Here is a 10,000-nt window from a genome sequence, read left to right as displayed (position 1 = left end):
GGCACTCCCGAGGTACCGCCTCATAGTGCCAAATCATAAATAAATTCACAATATCTCATTTCCTTATATCACCGTGGGAGCCTTCACATTAAATTTTAAAGAAAAATATTTTTTCCGAAATAGCATCCCGCGTTTTAGCCACCCTTATCACACCGCATGGCTTCTAGTAGTTCCCCTACTAGCCACGCGTTTCAAGCCACCCTTATCACACCGCTTGCGTTTCAACACCCAGACCTTATACCACCGCATGCGTATCAATATCACAATATATCAAAATTTGCACCTCAAGTGCCCAAATATTTCAACTTGCCAAAATAAATCAACAACAAGAATATTTTCCACAATAAGGAGCTCCTGGCTCACTCACAATGAATACAAAAAAAACATCTTCACAAAATATTCAGCAAAAATAATACTTCCACAAATTTAACATCTTGACTTAACATCAAATTTTTAAATGTAAAATACTTCATTTTGTTTTTAATAATATTTACTTTAAAGAAATTCAACCTTCAAATAATGCACAGAATAAAAGAAACCAAGTTTTAACTAAACAGGTAAAACAATTAGCAGGAAAAGGTCAAGCAAATTTAAAGTATAAAAGATCACATCAATGATGAAGAATATAATAAAATAAAATAATTTAATTAATATGCAATAGTGATCTACACAATTTAAAAACATAATCTCCCACATTTAGCCCGTGTACACACTCGTCACCTAATCTACACGACTTTCAGCACATTACAATAATCACATCAATACCAATCCTAGGGGGAATTTCACCCACACAAGGTTAGACAAGTCACTTACCTCAAACCGTGCTCAATTAGTCAAGTAGTATGCCTTTTCCTCGATTTTTCGACTCTGATCGGCTCGAATTTAGTCATAATTAATTCGATATAGTCAATAAAAATTATAGAATCAATTTCATAAGAAAATACTACATTTTTCAATAAAAATCCAAAATTAACCCAAAAATCGCCTGTGGGGCCCACATCTCGAAATCCGGCGAAAGTTACGAAATATGAACGCTCATTCAACCACGAGTCTAACCATACCAAAATGACTAAATTCCAATAACAATTCGATCCTCAAATCTATCCAAAAGGGTTTTCAAACGTTTCCAACTTAATTCACCAATTAAATGATAAAAACAGTGATGGATTCGGGTAATCTAACCAAAATTGAGTTAAGAACACTTACCCTGATGTTTTCCTTGAAAATCTCCCCAAAATCGCCTCTTTTCGAGCTCTAATTTGGTAAAACTGGAAAATGGGGCGCAGTCCCATTTTCTGAACTTAAACTCTCTGCCCAGACATTTCTTCTTCGCGAACGCAGTCAGTGTCTCACGTTCGCGAGGCAAAAAATTGTGCAGCCAAACATTGCCCTTCGCGAATGCGAGCTGCCCTTCGCGAACGCGAAGGAAAAAATCCTCTTCGGCCATTTCCCTTTCGCGAATGCGAGGCTTCGATCGGGAACGCGAAGCTTTGCACCTCGACCCCTTCGCGAACGCGTGCCGTCGGTCGCGAACGCGAAGCCCAAAATGTGCCAGTCCAAATTTCCTCTTCGTGAACGCGAGACTCCCCTCGCGAATGAGAAGAAGGAAACTAAAACAGGCATCCAAAAATTTCCAACAGCAATCCAAGTCCGAAATTGATCCGATAACCTTCCGAAACTTACCCGAGACCCTCGGAACCTCAACCAAATACACCAACAAATCCTAAAACATCATACGGACTTAGTTGAATCCTCAAATCACATCAAATAATGCTAAAATCACAAGACACACCTTAATTCAAGATTAATGAAACTTAAGAATTTCCAACTTTCACATTCGATGCCGAACCCTATCAAATCTGCTCTGATTGACCTCACATTTTGTGCACAAGTCATAAATGACATAACGGAGCTATGAAAATTTTCAGAACTGCATTCCGACCCCGATATCAAAAAATCAACTCCCGGATCAAACTTCCAAACTTAAATTCCTATTTTAGCCATTTCAAGCCTAATTTAACTATGGACTTCTAAATAAAATTCCGAACACGCTCCTAAGTCCAAAATCACCATACGGAGCTGTTGGAATCATCAAAATTCTATTCCAGGGTCATTTACACATAGGTCGACATCCAACCAACCTTTTCAACTTAAGTTTTAAACTTTGGAACTAAGTGTTCCAATTCATTCTAAAATCTCTCCGTACCTGAACCGACTACCCCGGCAAGTTACATAACAGTTATAAAGCACAGAATGAGCAGTAATTGGGGAAATAGGGCTACAACTTTTAAAACGACTGGCCGGGTCATTAAATCCTCCCCCTCTTAAACAAATGTTCGTCTTGAACGGGTTTAGAATTATACCTGGATGGTGAAAAGATAAGGATAACAGCTGCGAATATCATGCTCGGTCTCCCAAATCACCTCCTCGACCGGATGACCCCTCTACTGAACCTTCACGGAAGCAATGTTCTTCGAGCTCAGCTTTCCAACAGGCATGTCCAAAATAGCCACTCATTCCTCAACATAAGATAGATCCTTGTCCAACTGAACTGAACTAAAGTCTAACACATGAGACGAATCGTCGTGATACTTCCGGAGCATGAAAACATGGAACACTGGATGAACTGCAGAGAGACTAGGTGGTAGTGCAAGTCTGTAAGCCACCTCTCCAACTCTCTCAAGAATCTCAAAAGGCCAAATATACCTAGGGAACAACTTTCCCTTCTTCCCGAACCTCATCACACCCTTCATAGGTGAAACCCGGAGCAAGACCCGCTCACCAACCATGAATGCAACATCACGAACCTTCCGATCCGCATAACTCTTCTGTCTAGATTGGGATGTACGAAGTCGATCCTGAATCAATTTAACCTTTTCCAAGGCATACTGAACCAATTCTATACCCAATAGTCTAGCTTCGCCCGGCTCGAACCAACTCACTGGAGGCCGGCACCGCCTACCATACAAGGCCTCATACGGAGCCATCTGAATACTCGACTGGTAACTATTGTTGTAGACAAACTCCGTAAGTGGCAAGAACGGATCCCAAACACCCCCAAATTCTGTCACACACGCACGAAGCATACCCTCCAGTATCTAAATAGTGCGTTCTGAATGTCCGTCCGTCTGTCAACTCTACCCGAGTAACCAACTCACGCTATATGGCCCTCCAGAACTGTGATGTAAATTGTGTACCCCGGTCGAAGATGATAGATACCGATACGCCATGAAGCCTAATAATCTCGCAAATATAAACCTGAGCCAGCTGCTCCGAAGAGTAAATAGTAAGTACAGGAATGAAAAGAGCTGACTTGGTCAATCTATCCACAATCACCCAAACTGCATCGAACTTCCTCTGAGTCCGTGGGATCCCAACAATGAAATCCATAGTGATTCGCTCCCATTTGCATTCTGGAATCTCTAACTTCTGAAACAATCCACCCGGTCGCTGATGCTCATATTTCACCTGTCGATAATTAGGCACCGAGCCACATACTCCACTATGTCTTTCTTCATCTGCCTCCACCAATAGTGCTGTCTCAAGTCCTGATACATCTTTGCAGCACCTGGATGAATGGAGTACTGCGAACTGTGAGCCTCATAGAGAATCAACTCACGCAAACCATCTACATTAGGCACACATAGCCTGCCCTGCATCCGTAATACATCGTCATCTCTAGTAGTGACCTCCTTGGTGTCACCGTGCTGAACTGTGTCCCTAAGGACAATCAGATGGGGGTCATCATACTGACGCTCCCAGATACGATCATACAGAGAGGACTGAGAAACCACACAAGCCAAAACTCGGCTCGGCTCGGAAATATCCAATTTGACAAACTGGTTGGCCAAGGACTGAACATCCAAGGATAAAGGCCTTTTTGCTACCGATAAATATGCTAAACTGCCCAAACTCTCCGCCTTATGACTCAAGGCATCGGCCACTACATTGGCCTTCCCAGGATGATAGAGAATGGTGATATCATAATCCTTAAGCAACTCCAACCATCTTCGCTGCCGCAAATTAAGATCCTTCTGTTAAATAGATGTTGTAGACTCCGGTGATCGGTGTAGACCTCACAATGGACACCGTACAAATAGTGCTGCCAAATCTTCAAGGCATGAACAATAGCTTATAACTCAAGGTCGTGGACAGGATAATTCTTCTCATGTACCTTTAACTGTCTGGACGCATAGGCAATCACCCTACCGTCTTGCATCAATACTGCGCCGAGACCAATACGTGACGCATCACAATACACAGTATAATACCCTGAACATGTAGGCAATACCAATACTGGGGTTGTAGTCAAAGCTGTCTTGAGCTTTTGGAAGCTCTCCTCACATTCCTTGGTCCACCTGAACGAAGCACCCTTCTGGGTCAATTTGGTCATAGGTGCAGCAATAGATGAGAAACCCTCTAGAAATTGGCGATAATACCCTGCCAAACTAAGGAAACTCCGGATCTCCGTAGCTGAGGACGGTCTGGACCAACTTTGCACTGCCTCTATCTTCTTCGGATCTACCTTGATCCCTTCACACGAAACTATATGACCCAAAAATCCCACTGAATCAAGCCAGAATTTACACTTTGAAAATTTTGCATATAACTTCTTTTCTCTCAAAGTCTGAAGCACAGTCCTCAGGTGCTGCTCATGATCTTCCCGACTTCGGGAATACACCAGAATGTCGTCAATAAACACAATGATGAAAGAATCAAGATGGGGATGAAATACACTATTCATTAAGTGCATAAATGTTGTTGGGGTGTTGGTTAGCCCAAATGACATTACAAGGAACTCGTAATGACCATACCGATTCCTGAAAGCAGTTTTCGGGATATCTGGCTCCTGAATCTTCAGCTGGTGATAGCCTAAATGCAAGTCAATTTTAGAGAATACCCTAGCACCCTGAAGCTGATCAAATAGATCATCAATACGTGGCAATAGATACTTGTTCTTCACTGTAACCTTGTTCAGCTGGCGGTAATCAATACACATCCGCATAGAACCATCTTTCTTCTTCACAAATAAGACAGGAGCACCCTAAGGTGATACATTGGGCCAAATGAAGCCCTTTATCAAGCAACTCTTGTAATTGTTCTTTTAATTCTTTCAACTTTGCTGGGGCCATACGATATGGTGGAGTAGATATGGGCTGAGTGGCTGGAAACAAATCAATGCCAAAGTTAATATCCTTGTCGGGTGGCATACCCGAAAGATCCGCTGGAAATACATCAAGAAAATCCCTTACTACAGGAACTGACTCCATAGTAGGAGTGTCAACACTAACATCTCTCACATAGGCCAGATACGCATCGCACCCCTTCTCAACCACTCTTTGAGCCTTAAGAAATAAAACAACCCTGCTAGGAACATGATCCAAGGTACCTCTCCACTCTAGCCGCGGTAGACCTAGCATAGCCAAAGTCACCGTCTTGGCGTAACAATCAAGAATAGTGTGATAGGGAGACAACCAGTCCATGCCCAAAATAATATCGAAATCCAACATACTGAGCAACAATAAATCAGCTCTGATCTTAAAACCACTAATAATAATCAAACACGACCGATACACGCAGTTAACAATGATAGATTCACCCACGGGTGTAGATACATAAACAGAAGAACTCAAAGAATCACGAGATATTCCCAAATACGGGGTAAAATAAGATGACACATAAGAATAAGTGGAGCCCGGATCAAATAAAACTGATGCATCTCTATGACAAACCGAAATAATATATGTGATAACAGAATCAGATGCAACTGCCTTCGTCCTAGCAGGAAGGGCATAATATCTGGCCTGGCCTCCCCCTCTAGGGCACCCTTTACCTGTCCGACCTCCACCTCTGGCTAGTTATGCAGGTGGAGTGGCAACTGGTGCAGTAATCATGGCTTGAGAAGCCTGAGGGCCCTGTGGAATGGGTGGGGCCTGAGAAATCTGTGGAGGTGCACCCCTCCTAAGTATGGGGCAATCCTTCATTATATGACGAGTGTCACCACACGCAAAACAAGCCCTCGGAGGACGTGGCTGCTAGGACTGGCTCGGGCCTGATCGACTAGACTGCCCGCTGAAGGCACCCCGTAAAAGAGGTACAGTAGACACTGGCGGTGCATAATATGGAACCTGAGGTCTGGGAGTAGCCAGAATACTGCTAGAAGTTGGAAGTGCTGAATGAATAGGACAGCTCATAAAGCCTCTACTATGTCGGGCTGCAGCTGGTGCATGTGAATTATTATATGTGCCAGAATCTCGGGGTCTCTTAGATTCCCTCTCTTCTCTCTTCCGAGTCCGCATACCCTCCAATCTCCTAGCAATTGACACCACCGGTTGGTATGTGATGTCCATCTCCAGTTCTCGAGCCATACTGAATCTGATACTAGGGTGGAGCCCCTCAATAAATCGTCGGACCCGCTCTCGAACGGTAGCAACCAAGGTTGGTGTATGCCTAGCAAAATCACTAAATCGGACCGCATATTCTGACACGGTCATAGAACCCTGGTGCAACTGCTCAAACTCGACGCGCCATGCATCTCTAAGACTCTGAGGATCATACTCCCTCAAGAACATATCTGAGAATTGAGTCCAAGTGAGAGAAGCTGCCTTAGCCGGACTATCCAACTCATATGCCCGCCACTACTGGTAGGTCGCTCCTCTAAGCTGGAATGTCGTGAAAGAAACCCCGCTGGAATCCACAATACCCATAGTACAGAGGATATGGTGAAAGAAACCCCGCTGGAATCCACAATACCCGTGGTACTTCTTGTATCTCTCGAGCCTAAGCTGCTCCCCCTCTGAAACTGTTGTCCTAACCTCAGGTCAAACTGGTACCACCGGCTGTACAAGTATAACCTCTAGGGCATGGTCAACTTGGGCCCGTGGCTCTAGGGTACGGGCGGCAGGAGTCTGTGCTCCTCCCTCAGCCTGAGATGTGGCAGGAGCAAGTGGAATTAACCCTGCCTGAGCTAGAGTGCCAAACATTCTCAAAATCTGGGCAAGAGTCTCCTGAAGTGCAGGAGTAGTAACAGGCGTCTCAGGTGCCTGCTCTCCGACTGGAGCTACTGGTGGTTCCTCTGTAGCAGCTCGTGCAGGTGCTCTGGTTGCACCACGTGGTCTTCCTCGGCCTCTATTACGGCCTCTGCCCCCACCCCGGCCACTTGCGGTTCTAACAGGGGGCACCAGTGTCTGATCATCGGATCTAGTTATGCGTGTCCTCACCATCTGTGAGAGAATAGAAAGACAATAGTTTAAAAATTCGAAGTCAACAAATGCGCACGATAAGGAATCAAAGAAGTGAATATTTCCTAACAATTCCATAGTCTCCCGAAGATAAGTACAGACGTCTCTGTATCGATCCGCGAGACTCTACTAAATCTGCTTGTGACTCATAACACCTATGAACCTACAGCTCTGATACCAACCTGTCACAACTCCAAATTTCCCTCCGTAGGATTTCGTGATGGCACCTAGTCTCTAAGACTAGGTATGCCTATCAATATGCGGAATAATCAAAATGACAATTGAAAAATTTTAAAATCTCAACTTCTCAGTACATAAAGAAATTCCCAAAACCCGGTGAAATACAACTCACAAGATTCTAAGAATTTATCCTCAATGTCTCTATATATCAGAGTCTAAAGAAAATAAGGAAGCAACATAATAAAGATAGGAGGGGACTCCGGAGTCTGCGGACACTGGCAGATAAACCTCGAAATCTCCGTACACAGGTAGCTCACTGATGTCTGGGCTGGTAGGATGTACATGGATCTACACAAAAAGATATGCAGAAGTGTAATATGAGTACACCACAGCGGTACCCAATAAGTGCCAAGCTTAACCTCGGTAGAGTAGTGAGGAGGTCAAGTCAGGCCATAATGGAAAAATAATAGAAGTCATAGTAAAATGTTTAACAATATAATAACAATAAAATGACCATGAAAATGAATCAAGTAGTATGTCAGCATTTAATTACACAAAATAAGGGCAAATAATACCTCGCGAGACGAAAACAGAAATTTACAACTTTAAAGAAATTACCAATATAACCAAAGGCAAATGCATCCATAAAGAAATATCAACAAGAGTACTCCCGATGTACCGCCTCGTAGTCCCAAATCATAAATAAATTCACAATATCTCATTTTCTTATATCACCGCGGGAGCCTTCACTTTAAATTTTAAAGAAAAACATTTTTTTCGAAACAGCATCTCGCGTTTTAGCCACCCTTATCACGCTGCATGGCTTCTAGTAGTTCCCCTACTAGCCACGCGTTTCAAGCCACCATAATCTCACCGCATGCGTTTCAACACCCAGACCTTATACCACTGCATGTGTATCAATATCACAATTTGCACCTCAAGTGACCAAATATTTCAACTTGGCAAAATAAATCAACAAGAAGAATATTTTCCACAATAAGGAGCTCCCGACTCACTCACAATAAATACAAAAAGAAATCTTCACAAAATATTCAGAAAAATAATACTTCAACAAATTTAACATCTTGACTTAACATCAAATTTTTAAATGTAAAATATTTCATTTTATTTTTAATAATATTTACTTTAAAGAAATTCAACCTTCAAATAATGCACAGAATAAAAGAAACCAAGTTTCAACTAAACAGGTAAAGCAATTAGTAGGAAAAGGTCAAGCAAATTTAAAGTATAAAAGATCATATCAATAATGAAGAATTTAACAAAATAAAATAATTTAATTAATATGCAATAGTGATCTACACAATTTAAAAACATAATCTCTCACATTTAGCCTGTGTACACACTCGTCACCTCATGTACATGACTTTCAACACATTATAATTATCACATTAATACCAATCCTAGGGGGAATTTCTCCCACACAAGGTTAGACAAGTCACTTACCTCAAACCATGCTCAATTAGTCAAGTAGTATGCCTTTTCCTTGATTTTTCGACTCCGATCGGCTCGAATCTAGTCATAATTAATTCGATACGGTCAATAAAAATTATAGAATCAATTCCATAAGAAAATACTACATTTTTCAAAAAAAATCCGAAATTAACCCAAAAATCGCATGTAGGGGCCACGCCTCGAAATCTGGCGAAAGTTACGAAATATGAACGCCCATTCAACGACGAGTCTAACCATACCAATGACTAAATTCCAATAATAATTTGACCCTCAAATCGTCAAATCTATCCAAGAGGGTTTTAAAACGTTTCCAACTTAATTCACCAATTAAATGATAAAAATAGTGATGGATTCGGGTAATCTAACCAAAATTGAGTTAAGAACATTTACCCCAATGTTTTCCTTGAAAATCTCCTGAAAATCGCCTCTTCCCGAGATCCAATTTGGTAAAAATGGAAAAAATGGGGCGAAGTCCCATTTTCTGAACTTAAACTCTCTGCCCAGACATTTCTTCTTCGCGAACGCAGTCAGTGTCTCACGTTCGCGAGGCAAAAAATTGTGCAGCCAAACATTGCCCTTCGCGAATGCGAGCCAAAAATCCTCTCTGGTCATTTCTCCTTCGCGAACGCGAGGCTTCGATCGCAAACGCGAAGCTTTGCACCTCGACCCCTTCACGAACGCGTGCCCTCGATCGCAAACGCAGAGCACAAAATGTGCCAGTACAAATTTCCTCTTCGCAAACGCAAGATTCCCCTCGCGAACGCGAAGAAGGAAACCAGAACAGGCATCAAAAAATTTCCAACAGCAATCCAAGTCCGAAATTGATTCGATAACCTTCCGAAACTCACTCGAGGCCCTCAGGACCTCAACCAAATGCACCAACAAGTCCTAAAACATCATACGGACTTAGTCGAATCCTCAAATCACATCAAATAACGCTAAAATCACAAATCACACCTCAATTCAAGCTTAATGAAACTTAAGAATTTCCAACTTTCACATTCGTTACCGAACCCTATCAAATCAAGTCCGATTGACCTCAAACTTTGCGCACAAGTCATAAATGACATAACAGAGCTATGAAAATTTTCAGAACTGGATTCCAA

Source organism: Nicotiana tabacum, chromosome 4, assembly GCF_000715075.1.
Source record: "Nicotiana tabacum cultivar K326 chromosome 4, ASM71507v2, whole genome shotgun sequence".
NCBI lineage: Eukaryota > Viridiplantae > Streptophyta > Magnoliopsida > Solanales > Solanaceae > Nicotiana > Nicotiana tabacum.
The sequence above is the reverse complement of the archived record's forward strand: the minus strand, read 5'-3'. Positions refer to the sequence as shown.